Here is a 19,368-nt window from a genome sequence, read left to right as displayed (position 1 = left end):
GTTTTGAGTATTTTTTCAATAAAGAGTTTATTAATGTTTGTTTTTGTTGAATTTTTGTGTTTGGAGAAATGTAGAGGTAAAACACGGAAGTACAACAAAGCGACGCGACTCTGCAATCACGTTATCTACTAGACCGCTCGACTTTGACCTCTGTCTGAGGATGGGGAGGGGTTTGCGATAAGACAATTCCTGTTTTATATTGACGAAATATTGTTCTACGCTAATCTAGTAATCAGTAGAAGCAAAATGTCAAATAACGATTCATGTCTGGGTGTGGTCGGTATAATCCCAAAGTACCAAATATTTTAAACGTAATTTTTTATAACAAATTTTTTTTTTAAATTACAGTTTTGTATAGCTATAGTTTATTTTTCTATTGTCTAAAAACTATGATTTTGCTACCCAGTCTTCATTCAGTGTTCTGTAGCCAACAAAGTTAGTTTTGGGAACTCTTGCCCAAATCACATTATTTAAACTTTCATTGGGGTTTTGGGTTTTTCCATGTGTACACTTGGCCAGCAAATTTTTGTCACATTTTTCATTATTTATGTTCTTACCCAAGTCATTTAGTGCAATATGTTTGTTGAACCGACACCAGCTATCTTCTCCGGAAGGGCACAAGCCATGATTGGGATCAGTGTCAGTTGAAATTTTATGAAAATATATTGCTTATATGTTTATCTCCAACATTTTTTCTAATAGGCCATAGAAGCTTTGTAATTTATCTATCTCACTATCAGTAAGCCTACCTTTCCCTCCCAAAACCTTTCCATCTGCCAACTTATTTCCTTTCATTTTATTTTTTAATCGCCTTAGCCTCGTCCCAAGTCTTTTTTGTATATGGCCTATACATTCCAGTTTCTCAATAACAACTTCACCATAAGGTTTCTGTGCAGAAACTGATGTGTAGCTGTTTGAATCACCGTCTCCAAGGTATCCGAGGTAGCGCACACCACGGGACTCAATGAACCGGGCAAAGATAGTTTGTACGCCAACACTCTCCATTCCCCCACTAGAGCCGGAGTAGCTTTTAGAAGAACCTTCCTTACACTGTTTTTTATTTATTGCACATTTATGGCAGTATTTTGTCACACACTCCACATCTAACACTTTACCAGTATCGAACGAGGTGGCCGTAATAACTTCATTTAGGGATGAATGGCCCCTTCGCTGCCAGGTACCATCAAATGCGGCTGCAATGTCTGCGTCACCATTATTTTTAATAACAGCTTCGCGAGCTGCTTCCCTCATTGAATGGTCAGCCACTACAGTAATTGCCCTTTCAATACAATTATTTTGTTTATTAAAACTAGTGTTGAATGGGGGTAAATCCATAACAGCACATAGTGTGCGGTCTGCTGTTTCACCTTTACCTATACTTCGCTTCGCATACCACGAGTAAAATGACTATTCACCTCATAGAGACGTTTTGGAGTAAGTTTGGAGGACATACTGACCTGTTTCCTGTTGCAATTAGTACATGAGGGTAAGATTCTACAAGCTAAGCCTTTACGAGCACTTGAGTCTTCCGACAGTTTCACGGTTTGTTTTCCACAGTACTTACACTGAACAAAACTATTTACTAGGTTGGACAAAAGATCAATATCAATTATTACATTCTTCGAAGTGTTTTCACTACTTAAATTTCAACAAACTCTGTATTGCAGGTAAGTTTATTTTTAGAACTTTATGTAGACTTATCCTGAACTAGGCGTAGACTTTGATCTTGAGATGGGGTACTAACCTCAACCGCTATATCTAGAATATCTTCGTTTTGAGAACTAGAAAACAAGTTTTCCTGATGCTGGTTGATGCCTACATCTTTTGTAAACTGATTTCTCCTAAATTTTCGTTTCCAAAGTTTCTTACACCTCGGCATTTTCAAAGTAACTTTCACAACAAATCAATCTCAGAAAACACTTTCACTGACAACCAAAACAATAAATACAAACAAACTATTCAACTGTGTTCTCTGCTGATTGCTGAAATCAAGTAACCTACTGCCAACCTAACAAAAACAAATTCTGAAAGATATTCTTAGGCATATGTATCGAAGTACAGAGTAGTTAATCGTAACGCAACACATTTTAGTCGCCTCAGGAGCTAAAAATGATATGCAATAGATTCTTAAATGTGAAAAATATATAGAATTACAAATATTACATGCATGTATCGTTTATCAACTTGTTCAGAATAAAATAAGGAACAAAATACCCCTAAAAAATGTTTTTGAGTTTTTTGGAAGTTTTCAACATCTCTCCTTAACCATCTTAGTTTTTTAAAAAGGTGAACCCTTTGAGGTCGGTTTTGAAGCGTTATTGTACTCTTCTAAAAAGACCTTTAATTTGATGTACTACTCGACCAATGCTCTCATTTAAGATTTTCTCCTGACTCTTTACGGGCCCTTCATGACAGACAAATGGTAGTTACTTCAAAAAGTAGATTTATCGGCGCAGTAACGATGTACCATGTTGTATTGCTCTAATATTTAATCGGCAGAATATTTAGAATACATTTTGCATTTATTTATATTATTTTGTGTCCAAAATTATATTTACGGGTTTATGAGTTTGTTATTATCAAATTCTGTATTGATCCATTTACATATAATTGTCGATATTTTCAACTACTAGTAGTTTATTTAGGCACTGATGAAAAAACGTGGTAGATAAAAAAAAGTTTCCACCGCTGTTAAAATACAAAGACCTACCGCCAGTACATAGAGAGAATTTTTGATAATTTAGACACATATAAAGATTTTAACAAATATTATATTTAATCATCAACAATATAGCAGAGTCCTACAGCTACTTTGGGTTTAAAAGTTGAGCTACTATTTAGATATGGGACTTCTCAAGTGACGAAACCTTGTCTTGAAAACCTCCAATTAGTACAGATTGACAGTTTTTAAAACAGTAACGTTAGGATTGTCAGTCCTCAGATATCGTTTATTTGATCATATATTTGAAATATAATAATAAATAAGCACACCTGCTGTGGGAACACATCACCTATATTTTCTCCATATAGAACTAGTTCCGAATAAAAACTCATATTAGGCTACTACCCTAATTTTCTTTCCATAACACACTTTTTTCCGTAGTTAGTTCATTAAAGGATATGGTCTGATACATTTAATTTGTCAGTTGTTGAAATTGTAAGATTGTAAATTGCGGAAAATCGATTACTGTTTTTATGAATGGGATACAGTATTATTTATCTGTAGAAATATGACAAAGAACTAATGAATGAATACTGCTACACTACAATGCGCCCGCTGATTTCATACCGCATTTTGCTGGCAGTAGTAGGAGCTTACTGGCGCTGCCGCTAGGTCGCAGCACGTCCGCCGCCCATCTAAAACACGCGAGAGTTTCCAAAATTGATACTCTATAAATACATACAAAATGAAGTATTTAAAAACGATTTATTACTTAAACATTTACAAGAACAACTGTACTTTTATATTTAAATATGCTCACCTGAATATTGATTCAAAATTTTAATTATTTTGCTAGACAACTGACAGTCCAAGACGACACAACTTTGTAGTTTTGTGACAGCAACATATATACCCAAGTGAGAGTATAGACTAATGTACTTGCTTCGGCAGTACATATACTAAAATTGGAACGATACAGAGAAGATTAGCATGGCCCCTGCGCAAGGATGACACGCAAAATCGTGAAGCGTTCCACATTTTTTTGGCAATGTTTTTATACTTAATGAGAGTTATTTTAGAATTGAGTTTTTTTAAGCTTAGTAACTACAGTTACATTTGTATTTATAAAAAAATTTATTTTATTAGACATTTTAAATTGTTTTTTAAGTATAATATCAGGAATACGTTGTTTTTTTAGAAAAATCGTGAAAATAACGCTATAAACATGACTTAGCCTAGCAGTCTATCCGTGGAAATTAACTAAACTAAAACTCGGTCAATTATTGAACGAGCTAAGACTAAAAGCTAAAGTTACAAGCAAATTAACAAAAATACAGCCCAAATTATGCCACTACAGTAACTAATCCTTATGGAAGAGGAGCATTAGAAACAATGCGTAACATAATTTCTAAATTTAACGTCCGTACTAACTCATCAAACAATCTAAAAAGTTACTTAACAAAATTAAAACAAAAAAACAACAAGAAACCAAGAACGTAATTTATAATTTTGAATGTGGATACAAAAAGACTTATATTAGATAAACATAAATACCAGTAGGAACGAGACGAAAAGAAAATATTTATAATTATTAAAAACGTAAAAATGTCTAAATTTGTGGATCACGCTATAAAGGAAAATCGGCATATCAATTTTGAATCATTAAGCGTAGTTTTTAAAGATTCTTCCTGCACCAAAAGTAACACAATTGAAAGTGCATAAATGATGGTTTTCAAATTCATGCTAGCCCCTGCGCAAGGATGACACGCAAAATCGTGAAGCGTTCCACATTTTTTTGGCATTTTTTTTCTACTTAATTAGAGTTATTTTAGAATTAAGTTTTTTTAAGCTTAGTAACTACAGTTCCATTTATATTTATAAAATATTCATTTTATTAGATATTTTGAGCTGTTTTAAGTATAATATCAGGAATATATTTATATTGATTTTATTTATGAATTAGATGTGCAGTCTCCTTACGAAATTCACTAAATTGAGCGTGAAAAATGTTTATCGCTAAGGGTAAAAACAGCTTTGAAGTTGAAAAAATTTGAATTCTATATTGATCTACTAGTAGATGGATCTCCGTCTAGATAAAAAGATAAACATTTGGATATTTATGAGATGGATCAAAAAATGTATTTCAAAACATTCCTGCAAGAAACGTGGATTTAACGAAACTTGATTGCTACTTCTCAACTTTACCACCCACAAACGTTTCTTTCTTATACTTTTGCAACAATTCAACATTAGTATTATGACAATGTGTCCCACCACTGTACAATATTACTGCTGTAGCTACGCAGATTCATACAGGATAACGATCAGCGCTATAAACAGAGCAAATACACAAATCTCCACTATGTGATACCCAGAATTATAAATCCTGAATAGCTGGATAATATTTTTTATTTTATAAATTTTTTTTTGAATTTTTACTTAGTTAAAAAAACCATATGTTAAATTTTCCTTGTGGATTTCGACAATTCAAGAACATGCGTTTTTGTATGTTCGATTAATTAAAGGGAATTTGTATTGTATTATTCGGGTGGTTGGTAAACCTGACCTGATATTTTACTGCAGTGTTGGAATCAGCTGTTTAGTGAAATATAGAAATTATCTGACAAGACCAATTTAATCTTTGCTGTATCTCTTTTTTCCAGTTAGCTAAGTTTCCTAGATCGCTTTAATGTGCATACAATTTGAAGCACTCTGTATATGAAATAATGAAAGTTACTACTATAATAGAACAGCCCATATCTAGTTATTCTCCTATTTTCTCGTTTCCATCATGGTTACCAATAAAAAAATGTAAAACTTATCGTTACCGTTCATTCAAATCCTATAGAGCGAATTTCACAGACAATTTCAAGACTGTAGGTCAATTCGAGACGTGCGGATAGACAGACGGACAAATAAAATTATTCCAATCCCTCCAGTGAGAGGCTTCGCTAACGCTCAGCCAACGCTCAGTAAACCAAACCACTTCCTTTTGCGCTTTTAGAGGAATCAATTACCTGAAAATAATTTATTTTACAGAACTGCCTTATTCTATTGAGTTTTTTTTAATTAACCTCAAATCAACAGTTGCAATCTCATTAAATATTTGCTGTTTTAATGGATGATAGCATTCTAGAGAAAGATGAAGCTGAATCTGTAAATGTGCTGACTTGATCACGATCTGACCTCAGAAACTGGCACTGATTGATCATGTCTGCTTTAAAGTTATTACAGATATCTTTATGCTCTATGTAATCTTATAGAATTCTGATCAAAGTGTTATCAAATATCTGATGTGGTCTCATAGATGCTCAGATAATGTGTGATGTTGTGTCAAATAAAAATTGGAAAGAATCTTTAATTTAGAGATAAATCTAGTAATATTTGCGCGTTTGAGACAAGAGAAATTTTGCAAACATTTACAAATTTTCAGCTGTTAACACTTCCCTGCCTCTATACTTTGGAAGTGTGTCTCTTTTTTAAGTACAAATGCGAACATTTAAGAGGTAGTAATGTACACTCTTATGAAACCAAAGGCAGCGACAATTAAAGCACTGTGAGACACAGGACGGTAGTTCATGAACGCTTGTCTTCACAGGCAGGCGCTCAATTGCCAAATTCCATCAAAAGTGTAAATATGCCCAAGGCATTTAAAGCTCGTCTAAAAACGGCATTAATCCGTGCAGCATTTTATAATACAAACGAGTTTTTAACACACGATTGGGAGACCGCTGAATTGGCAGACTGACACTGCGGATAGAGTGGATAAATTCGAATGAACGAAATTAAGAATGGAAACTATTTTATGTAAGAATGATTGGAATTGTCGTGAATGAATGGGAAATTTTAGTTAACATATAAAACTGACAATTACAAAACAATGTTGTACATTTTTTACGTAATAAAATATTTATTATTTTATTATTATTAGTCTTTCATCGAGCTGGGATTGACGTTATGCTGTATAACTTGAAGATGTCCTGCACTTTATATTCCGATGTCACATCAGGGAAGGGACATTCCTTGATATAACACTGAAGGTAAACACATATATTGGTATAACACTGAAGGTAAACACATATATTGGTATAACACTGAAGGTAAACACATATATTGGTATAACACTGAAGGTAAACACATATATTGGTATAACACTGAAGGTAAACACATATATTGGTATAACACTGAAGGTAAACACATATATTGGTATAACACTGAAGGTAAACACATATATTGGTATAACACTGAAGGTAAACACATATAAGTAGATATGAATATGGGGTTTCTAGCTCACTTTTGGGACAGACGGTAAATCAATGAAAAATACTGTTTAAAGGACAACAAACGAATCTGTAACTCACGAATGAAAAATTACCGAATCTATAGCTGTTTGCTTCTACTTTCTTGAGCTGTCAAATCAATCTATTTGAAATGTCTGCTACGACGAAAAATCTTCTACTCTACAAAATTGATAGTAACACAGTCTTTATCTTTAATAGTCTTCTTTCCAGTAACAACCAAGTGTAATTTATCATGTTTATTCAATTCTTTAATCTTTTTTTCATCCAAAACAGTCAAAAGTCTGTTCGGTAAGTGTACTTTATAATCTTCCAACTCGGCAATTATTGTAAACACGAATTTATCCTTCATTTTCTCCAAATTCAAAATTTTGTATTTCTTATTTTCTTCCAATTCATTTAACTTCTTATACTCTTTAAACTTACATTCTCCAATATCATTTAACTCTTTCAAGAACTCCATTTAAATAGAAAAAATTCAAAGTCAAAAAGTGCAAAACCATTTCTCGGTCGACCTTTTCTCCTCCCTCTGTCTCTTTCTCTCTCCCTCTCTTTTTATGCCTATGACACGATCACTTCTGCCGTTTATAGGCTAGGATCTATATTCAGGCTAGAGAGAGAAGAGCGAGATACGGATAGAGAAATGGTTCCGGAATACGATCTGAATACTTCTGAACTTGGTGTTTCTCCGCTATGGCCACTCGCATTGAAACAGTTCAGAAGTAAACTTCCTAACCGACCAAACCGAATTCGCGGACATATATACTGAGCAAGAAACTACAACATCCAATCGAGAAGTAAAAATTTAACAAATTAATTTAAAATATAATTTGAAAATTACAAGTAACAAAATGTACGCATATTTAAAATAGGTAAAATTATCTTACATTTAAAAAAAGAAAATGTTATAATAGTTAACGGAAACACAATTTTTATTCTTTAAAGCAATCTGCATTACCGACATTTTAGTTGAATGCGCTATGCACGAGGTGTGCCACTACAGACCGACCATCACGATAATCGCTTCGCCCGCGTCATATCCGTTAGTGATATCACGCCGTGAGAGGCACAATCGTTGGTTTACAATCACCATTTAGATAAATAAATTTTTCTATTTAAATGGAGAGGAAAAAGGTGTCATGTCCATACTGCAAAAAAGACATTTTTGAACACCATTATGATAGACATTATAATTCTAAAATTCATCTAAAAAACAAAGGCATTTATGAGAAAGAATTGAATTATTTGAGGACTTGGGCTAAAGAAAATCAAATTGTCGATCATGAAAAGATGTACAATATAGAAAAATTGCGTGAATTAAAGAAAAACTTTAAGGAAGATAAAAAAGATCTCAATCTATTTAATGATGAAAAAATTCAATCAATCGCTGAAAAATTGTCCATTGAAACAAACGATAAAACTAAGTCTGAAATGATCGAAGAAATTGACAAAACTCTTAACGAAAAACCTGAAAATATCATAGATGTTGAAGTTTTATCCTCAATACACGGTCTTTTCAAGCAATACATTTTAACAAATTTAAACGATAATTCCATGTCAATTTACAAATATCTATCAATTATGAGGCCAGACATTAAGAGTTTAATAGAAAAATTTCAAGAGAATGTTAAAAATATGAAAGGATATCTCTCTTTGGAATGTGAATACGAAAGAACTTTAGTGAACGGTGAAACACAAACGTGTCCAATGTACGTTTACTATAAAAGCAGATGAAATCTTTGACGTAAACGACTTTATTACTAAGCAATTTAATAAATTAACACATCGAGAACAGACAAATCATCCAAATAGAGGTTCTGGATGGACATTCAAAAGTTGTAAACAATTAGTTTTGAGCCTTAATAAACACGAATTTATGAACGCAGGATCATATATCGATTTACCACAAGAGATCAAGGTAAAGAAAGCTTGTGTAAATATCAAAAATAAAGATGATTTCTGTTTTGTTTATTCTATCCGATGTGCTATTGGAAAACCTGAAAAGAATGCTGATAGAGCAAAGCAATACGAGAAATTTGTAAATGACGAGATATTTTCGGGCTTTGAGTATCCAATGTCTTTCAAAGATATACAATTATTTGAAAAACGAAGTCACAATTCCAAGTACAAATATCCAAAAATGTCTATAAATATCTACAGTTATGATGAGAAACTCAATATTGTTCCGTTACAAATTTCTGAAAAATATGATGCCGAGTTAGAAATCGATTTATTGTATGTTAAACAAGAAGACAAATCTCATTATGTTTTGATAACCGATTTAAATAAACTCGTGAGTTCTCAGTTATCCAAGCATAAGGAAAGAAAATTTCTTTGTAGAAGATGTTTAAGCCATTTCTACAAATCTGGAGATTTAACAGATCATTTAGAAATTTGCAAGCAACATGAAGTTTGTAAACCAATTATGCCATTTCCAGGTCAAACAACATCATTTACTAATTATCAAAAGAAGTTTAGCCATCCTTACGTTATTTATATGGATTTTGAGAGCATATTAGAACAAATTCCGACATGCAAGAACAATCCACAAAGATCGACTACAACCAAGATTCAGAAGCACATTCCTTATGGTTTTACTCTATATTTAGTGTCGAATGTAACCAATCGTATGTACAAGCCGATATGTTATCGAGCAAAAAATGAAGAAGATTTGCCAAATGTTCCTGCAAAATTGTTTGAAGAACTCAATAAATTATCGAAATACATAGCTACAAAATATAATTCTAAGAACAAAAAACCTATGAAATTGACTGAAGAAGAAGAAATTTCATACCAAAATGCAAAACGTTTGTCATATTTGCGAATGGTCTGCTTATGATGTTGAGTCAATTCAGTATGGTTTTACTCCTGATAGTTGGAAAGATAAGAGTTATAATAAAGTAAGAGATCATTGTCATTTAACCGGCAAGTTTCGAGGCGCAGCTCATGCATGTTGCAATCTGAATTTGAAATTTCCACAAAACATTCCAGTTTTCTGTCATAATATGTCAAATTACGATACTCATTTGTACATAAAAGAATTGGCAAAACAGTACGGTAATGTTGATTTGATTGCAAACACCGATGAACGATATATAAATTATTCTGTAAATTCTGGATACGGGTATGAGTTTGATGGTGACAAACCTAGAAAGTTCATAAAATTCTCTTTCGTGGACACATTTAGATTCATGGCCTCGTCTATTGAAAAATTAGCGAAAAATCTAAAGAAAGAAGACTTCAAACATACAAATCATTTTATACAGGATGGAAGAATATTGAATGAAATTCTAAAAAGACAGCCAAATGACAAAGAAGAAATCTTTAAAATTCTATCTGGAAAAGGCATATTTCCCTATGAATTTATCGACAGTATTGAAAAACTTGATTACACAGAAGAATTGAGAATTCAAGATTTCTATTCCCTTTTGACAGACGAGAGCATATCTGAGAAAGATTTTCAACACTACTTAAATGTTTGGAACAAATTAAAAGAGAAAAATCTAGGAAATTACTCTGATCTCTATAACATTCAAGATGTTCTATTGCTCGCTGATATCTTTGAAAATTTTAGGAATATTTGTTTGAATTGCTATAAGCTTGATCCAGCACACTATCTAACAGCTCCCAGTCTTGCATGGGATGCTATGTTAAAATTAACTAAAATCGAGCTTCAACTGATACACGATTACGATATGTATTTAATGATCGAAAAAGGTATTCGCGGAGGCATTTCTCAATGTATTAAACGATATGTGAAAGCAAATAACAAATATTTGAAAGATTTCGATAAGACAAAGCCCGAAAACTATTTACTCTATCTCGATGCTAATAACCTTTATGGGTATGGCCTCATGCAAAGTTTACCATACGGCGATATCAAGTGGATGGATCCTAAAACGTATAGGCCTACAAAAGAAGAGTGGCAAGAAACAATTTTAGAACTCACTGGCGACGAAGATTATGGCTATATTCTCGAAGTCGATCTTGGATATCCAACAAATTTACACGAACATCACAAGGATTTACCTCTTGCTCCAGAACATTTTAAAAACAAACTTTGCACAACTCTACTGGATAAAACTGAATACGTTGTTCATTCGAGAAATTTGAAATTCTATCTGGAACAAGGAATGGTGTTAAAACATGTGAATAGAGTTATCGCATTCGATCAGAAGCCTTTTATGAAAGAATACATTGATTTTAACACAAACATGAGAACCAAAGCTACAAGCGACTTTGAAAAGGACTTTTATAAGCTGATGAACAACTCAGTTTTTGGAAAATCTATGGAAAATGTGAGAAACAGATGTGATATTAAGCTTGGAAATGAAGAATTTTCAATGAAACAAGCTAAGAAAACAAATTTCAAATGCTTTAACATCTTTGACGACAACTGTATAGCGAGTCACATGTACAAACAAAAGGTTAAATTTAACAAACCGATTTACATAGGATTTTCAGTTCTCGACCTCTCAAAATTGCTAATGTACGAGTTTTATTACAACAAATTAAAGAAGTTTGATCCAGATTTGAATCTGTGTTACATGGATACAGACAGTTATTTCCTAGAATTGAAACGAGATCCTTTTAAAATTATTAAAGAAAATATAGATGACTTTGATACAAGTGATTATCCAAAAGATCACGAATGTTTCACTACTAAAAATAAGAAGGTAATAGGGAAATTCAAAGATGAGTTAAATAGCGAAGTTTTAGAAGAATTTTGTGGTTTAAGGTCTAAGATGTACTCGTACAAATATCTAGATAAAAACCCAGTTAGGTGTAAAGGAATTAAGAGAAGCGTTGTAAATAAAACAATAAATATCGAAAACTTGAAGAGATGTTTGTTCGAAGATAAAGAAGAATTTAGGGAGATGACAGTAATCAAAAGCTATAAACATGAGTTGTACACCGTTACTATAAACAAGTTAGCACTGAACGCTAAAGATGATAAGAGAATTGTCCTAGAAAATAAGATCGATACAGTACCATACGGCTATGAAGCGAAAGATGATAAGAGAATTGTCCTAGAAAATAAGATTGATACAGTACCGAATGACTATGAAGCGGAATCTAATATATTAGATGAGTTAAATAAACTTGGAAACTTTGACATGTAAATGGAAGATGATTTGATTCACTGCCACAAATGCAAGAAAAAAACGAAAAGTATAGATTCAAAAATCGTTCAAACTCAAAATGGATTGTATAGAATTGCTGCAAAATGTTCAAAATGTAAGACAAACAAGAGTAAGTTTATAAAGAATCCAAATCCAAAACCTGTTAAGCAAGAATTGAAGACTAAAGATGAGATAGAGATTGAAGCTCGAGAAATTCATGCACCAGTACGAAAAAAGTTTAAAAAGAGAAAAATTATAACTTTAGGAATTGACGATTTATGGGCAGCAGATTTAGTTATAATGTCTAACTATTCAGATCAAAATGATGGATTTAAGTATATGTTAAATGTTATTGATACTTTCTCAAAATATGCTTGGTCAAGAGCTATCAAAAGAAAAAACGGCAAGGATGTTTCAAAAGCTTTCGAAGATATAGTAAAAGATGCTATAAAGATCGGGCATAAACCTCCGAATCTTCTTCATACAGATAAGGGTTTAGAGTTTAAAAATAAAGAATTTAACGATGTTTTGAGAAAATACAACATTAAGATTTATCATACTGAAAATGAAGAGAAATCAAGTATTGTAGAGAGATATAACAGAACTCAAAATGAAAGAATGAAGGTTCTTTTTGAGATTAATAAAAACTTTAAATGGATCGATATTCTTCAAAAAATCGTAAACAATTATAACGATACAGTTCACAGCACAATCAAAATGAAGCCCAAAGACGTAGATAAAGATGCAGAAAAGGAGTTATTAGAGACCGTTTTCAAGTATATTCCACCAGAAATTCACACGAAAACTAAATTTAAAGTCAATGATCATGTAAGAATTGTTAGTAAAAAACAAACATTTTCGAACAAATATAAGAACAACTGGTCAAGAGAAATCTTTGTGATTTATCAAATTAATAACACAGATCCTGTAACTTATAGTATAAAAGATTTAAATAATGAAGAAATAACCGGAAAGTTTTATGAATATGAATTGAGAAAGTCAAAGATTTTTTCTATATAAATGGAGGCCCAAAAGAAATGTTCAATGTGCAAAGAATTAAAAGGTTTTGAAGAATTTTATAAAGATAAGAATAGAAAAGATGGAATTAATTATAATTGTAAAGATTGTTATAGGAAGTATCATAAAGAGCTGTATGATAAAATAGAAAAATTAACTTTGGAAGAGAAAGAATGTCTTAAATGTAAAGAAACTAAAAAAATTTCAGAGTTTAATAGTCATCACTATAGTAGAGATAAGAAAGACTCATATTGTAAAGATTGTGTAAAGAAGAATCACCATAGATTATATTATGAAGATACTCAATGTGAATGTGGAAGAACTATAAAATGGTTAAATAATTATCAAAAACATTTACAAACAAAATATCATAATTCAAGAGTTTAACATTTTCATCGTGTAATAATTTGTTCTATATAAATGGAGTCTCAAAAGAAATGTACAAAGTGTCAAGAAGAGAATAGAAAAGACTGTTATTGTAAGGAATTATATGATAAAATGGACAAATTAACTTTAGAAGAGAAAAAGTGTTACTTTTGTAAAGAAAATAAAAATATTTCTGAATTTAATAACTGGCAGTATAGTAAAGATAGAAAAGATCCTTTTTGCAAAGATTGTGCTAAAAAAATTTTCAGCGAAAGTTATAAAATCGAAATGCCTTGTGAATATGAAAAAAAAATTCTACGATGGTTACCTAGTTATGCTAAACATTTACAAACAAAATATAATAAATCGAGAGTTTTTAGTAAAATTTAGAAACATTTTCATCGTGTAATTTAGATATTCTATAAATCAGTCGAGATTCTGCCATATTTGTAGTAAAATGATTTCCGTTGTATAAAATATTTAAAGATTCTTTCATTTGGTTATACAGATTGATAGAATTTGGTTCGTCATCAATGAACAAAATCTCTAATTCAGGATAATTTATTTTTAGATGTTTTAATCGGTTTGGTATTTCTCGTTTCTGAGCTCTGATAACGTAATAAGGCCATTCCCACATGTGATTCTTCTTAATTAACACAAAAACATGGTGTTTTTTCTTATCAAAATCTTTACATACCATATCTCTCTTCATTAATTCCATTCGCAATTCTTGATTCTCTATTTTCAATGATTTCATTTCATCTTTAATTTGTAACTGTTTTATTTCATCTTTTAACTGCTTATTTTCGTTTTCAAGTTTGTACTCGCCATATTTTCTAATACTCGGTAAAACTTCTTTTGTAACCCAATTTTTGAAGATTTTTGCCTCTTTTTTATGTGATCTCAAAATTAAAGAATAAAGTCCAGATTCATTGATAAAAACAGTGTCAGGATGAAGATTGTTAAGGGGCCATTCGAATAGCCCCTTGTTTTTTAAGTAAAAATGTTGAATTTTGTCATCATCTTCAACATTTAATTTAATTGCGTTTTTTGTTTTTTCATAACCTAATATTTCACAAACATCTTTAGCCTTAAACCAGATTACATTGTTTTCGTCTACAATCGTTACAATGTCTTTATTATTGAATATAAGTTGATTATTGAGTAGGTCTACAACTGACTCCATTTAGATAGAAAAGAAATTTAACTAGTAATTTTTATTTTGAGAATAAAGCCCAGATTCATTGATAAAAACAGTGTCAGGATGAAGATTGTTAAGGGGTCTATGGGATAGACTCCTGTAATTTATACATTCAAAAGTTGTTTTATCATCATTATCGACATTATTTATGATAGCTTGCCTCGTATTTTCATATTCTAATACTTCTGCAACATCTTTAGCTTTAAACCAGATTACATTGTTTTCGTCTACAATCGTTACAATGTCTTTGTTATTGAATGTAGGTCTACAACTGACTCCATTTAACTAGTAATTTTTATTTTGAGTGTAAAGTCCAGATTCATTGATAAAAACAGTGTTTTTTGAAAGTTTGAAGGTAAGAACGATTCGTTCCCCCCTTGATTCATCATTCTTTCGACAATCTTAAATATATTGTTGTTTTACTCTCATTATTTAATAAATTTCCCTCAGAGTCTTGAATAGTCAGAACGATTTTTTGAATTCTTTTAATATTTTTTCTAATTGGAATATAATCGATTTCATTTGGTTTTTCACTGATTTTTAATCCATAAGCAACATTTGGGAAAAAAGTGTACAAAATTTCAGATTCTTTGTGTAAATGTTCGGTATGATTTTCAAAACTAGGTTCAACGAGATTGCAGTGCACTTCAATTACATCGAAAGGTCTAAATTTTGGCGTTTTATTTCCTAAATATACCTGATTTGGCTCAATAGTTTCTTGAACAAACCCTAACAAATCTACAATAATTGCTGAAAACATTATTCTTACTGGTGATTTTATTTGAATTTTATTAGAGAGATAATTTTTTTGCATTTCAAACTTGTTTTCGTCAAAGTTTAAAGATTTATCTGATTGTTTGAATGTTTTCAGATAATTTTTAAGGGAATTTTTAATTTGATCGAAAGTATAATATCCTTTGTTTAAACCATAATATTTTGTTATGTTCTTCTCACTAAATCCTATACAATAAGGAGAACTTTCACTAATATTTATTACAAAATTGTCAGAATAAAAACCGCTTAAACCGATAAAATAATTTGATTCTTCCTCTAAGTGTATAGGATGTTCCAAGTTTAAAACTAATTTAGAGCTTTCTGAAGTCAACTTGAACAGCTTCATTTTCGCAAGCGTTGCTTCAAGATGAAAATCTTCTATTTAAATGGAGAAATTTTTAAATCAAAAAGATCAGATAAAACTTCAAACGTTTGAAGAAAATAAGAAAGATCAACCAATCAGATTGTTAATTGTTGGTTCAAGTGGATGTGGAAAAACAACTTTATTATTGAATTTTATCTACAATAGGTTGATTCCTTATTCCAATTTGTATGTTTTTAGTAAATCTTTAGAACAAGACGCCTATAAAAAATTACAAGAAAGATTTGAAAATATTGAGAAAAACTTAAACAAAAAAATATCACATTTTTATAATGCTTCTGAGGACATAGTTCCATTAAGCGAATGTAAACCCAATTCGTTAATCGTTTTTGATGATTGTATTTTGGGAAATCAGGACGTTATTAAGGAATATTTCGTAATGTCTCGTCACAAAAATATCTCTTGTATCTATCTTTCTCAATGCTTTTCAAAGGTTGATAAACAAGTTATAAGAAATAACCTGAATATGTTGTGTATTTTTAAGCAAGACGATCACTATTCGAGAAAGATTTATAACAATTATGTGGGATCTGATATGAGTTTTAACCACTTTATTGAGTTATGTGATAAAATTTGGAAGGAAGACTACGGATTTTTAACTATTAATCTAACTTTGAAGCCTAAAAATGGCAAATATTTGAATAAATTTTCCAATATAAACGTGTGATAATCTAGTTGTTTTCATGTTTTTACGTTCACGTTTACGTTTCGTGTTCTCGTTTTTTACGTTCCACGTTCACGTTTTACGTTTCACGTTCACGTTTTACGTTCCACGTTTCGTGTTCTCGTTTCGTGTTCACGTTTCCACGTTCCACGTTCACGTTTTACGTTCCGTGTTCACGTTTCGTGTTCTCGTTTTCACGTTTCGTGTTCACGTTTTACGTTCCACGTTCACGTTTCAAAATTTTTCTAATTAAATGGTGAACGTAACTTCTGAAGAAGCGAAAAAACTTGATCAAATCGAAAAGAAATTAATCAAAGAATTTAAAGAACAGATTCGAATGGATGAAGAAGAACAAGAACTTATTCAAAAAATTAATCAACCTGTAACTTCTGCAATAAAAAATGTTGAGGGCAAAATTGAAAATGTTTTAAGCGATAATCAAAATTTAATGAATTTGGTTCCAGTTGTACGACAATTTGCTGATATTTCGATTCCAGAATCTGAAGTAGAAGAGTTTGAATTGCCAAAATTACCATCTTCAACACCATTTAGACCTCGAATCATTGAAGACTCTACCATAGTTGAACCAATAAGTCCTGGAACAACGGATATAATAATTGGTGAAATTGGTAAAAAATTTCTTCCTAGAGCAAAGGATGATAAATTTGGTTTGTATTGGGACAGAAAAAAGAAAAGTTTTATGATTGGAAATTTGCCCGTGAATTTTGAGCATAATGATATCATTATTAATGAAAAAACATATAAAGGAACTCAAGGTTTATGGAGATTATTAACAGGCACTGATGTTCCAAAAGACGGTTTATATTCTGAAGAAGACTTGAAAAAGTATACAGAAATTTTATGGAAATCTGATTCAATTTACAAAAATAATGATCCATCAACTAAGAAACCAAAGTCAAGTAAAGGTAAAAAATATCTCAATTTGATTAAACCAATTTGGGAAAAACGAATCGAAGGATCAGGTGTAAGAAAATACAGTGATAATAAGATTGAATACAGATATATCGACGATTTGACAAAACTCGATGGAATTATTAATTATATTTATGCTCAAGAGAAGGCTGGAAATAACAATTTTTTGAATGAAAAGAAAGCAATTAAAGATTTTATTTCGAACAAACTTGACGAAATGATTGAAAAACCTGATGGAATTAAATATTTAAAACGAGTTTTGCCGGCAATAAGTTCATCTATGATTGAGGGTAGTGGACTTTTGAATGATTTTATCAACAATTTACCTTTTGAATTACACGTACCAACTTATCAGTATCTGGGGCCTGGCACAAAACTCGAAAAAAGACTAAAAAGAGGAGATCCTGGTATAAATAAATTAGATCAAGCTGCTATGGAACACGATATTTTTTATGCAAAACATAGAGACACAAATTCCAGACATATAGCAGATAAAGTTTTGCAAGATAAAGCAATGGATAGATTTTTATCAAAAGATGCTAGTTTAGGTGAAAGATTTGTTGCGCTTCCAACAGCTGGAGCAATGTTTTTGAAGAGAAAACTAGGAATGGGAATCGAAGAGAACTTGAAATTTTAACTATATAAATGGAGGTGAATGTAAATTTCAGCAAAAATCAGAAAGAAAAAATAAAATCCGCTTTTAAGAAGAAAATACCCGTTAGTATTCAATTTAAAATAGATCAACTAAAAAATGGCGAAGATAAGATATTTTTAACAAATAGACAATACAATAAACTCGAAAAACATAAGAAAAACAATAAAGGAACCAGAATAGAATTTTCTTATAATTAGTTGAAAGAACTTAAAAATGGTGGACTTTTGAAAGATTTATTAGATTTTGGAGAAAATATTCCAGTTGTTAAAAATGTTGTTCCTTATGTTCGTAAAGCTGCTCCAATCGTTAAAAAAGATGTGATTCCTATTGTTCGAAACATTTTAAATTGGTTAGATAAAGAGTTGGAAGATGTTACAGGATCTGGATTAGATGAAAAAACTTTGAATTACGTGAAATCAAACATTGAAAAAAAAATTTAAACCTTTAACATTCGGGGAATTGGAAGAAATCTGCAAAAATATTAAACATTTTAGAGGAATCTTCATGAGAGATACATTACCTGAAAAAGTTAAGAAATTTGAATGTGGAATTGTGAATTTAGACTCGATTATGGGAAGTGGAACGCATTGGATTTGTTATTATAAAAATGATAAGAATGCATGTTATTTTGATTCGTATGGAAGAATTGAGGACAAACCACCTATAGAATTGATTAAATATTTGAAAAAATCAAGCGTCTACTACAATGATTCTCAGATTCAAGACTATAAAGATCCCCCAATTTGTGGTCATTTATGTGTTTTTGTGTTGAATGAACTGAGTGATGGTAAAGATTTTAAAGAAGTTGTTAACAAATTATTACTTAATAAATATGGATTCACAAAATATTTTTGACGTATTTGGAACACAAATTATTCAAAATGTAGATAATAGTTTGAATTTTGATAGTTTGAGAAATGAGTTTGATAACAAGTTAGAAAATTTATTACAAAACCTTCCAGATTCAGATATGTTTGCTGTCGAGATTGAAGATTTTAAAGCAGAATATGATAACAAACTTGCAAATTTCATGAGTTCAAATGAAGTTGCTGATAAAATAAAAACATTGGAAAAAGAAGTTGATGATGGTGTAAAAAAATTATTTACCAATTTAATGTCTCATATCGAAAAAGCTGATAAAATTACTGAAGCGATCAAAGTTGAAAAGAATTATGTTAGTTTGGCTAATAAAAAAAGAATTGTCGGTGTTCGACCTGGTATTGACAAACATGATGTTGTTGTTAAAGAACAAATTTTAAAACCTCTAAAATTATCAGAAAACATCGATATTGT

The 19,368-nt window shown here is 31.1% G+C and overlaps 1 non-coding gene across 1 annotated transcript; it reads left to right on the top strand.

The window, feature by feature from the left end:
• Positions 1-3,597: 3,597 nt before the first annotated feature.
• On the top strand, positions 3,598-3,704 carry LOC124361645. The gene has a single exon (XR_006922387.1). It is a non-coding gene; the product is annotated as a U6 spliceosomal RNA (small nuclear RNA).
• Positions 3,705-19,368: the final 15,664 nt, after the last annotated feature.

This window comes from Homalodisca vitripennis, chromosome 4 (assembly GCF_021130785.1).
Source record: "Homalodisca vitripennis isolate AUS2020 chromosome 4, UT_GWSS_2.1, whole genome shotgun sequence".
Classification (NCBI taxonomy): Eukaryota; Metazoa; Arthropoda; class Insecta; order Hemiptera; family Cicadellidae; genus Homalodisca; species Homalodisca vitripennis.
Note: the sequence above shows the minus strand (reverse complement) of the source record. Positions and strands in the feature narration are given on the sequence as shown.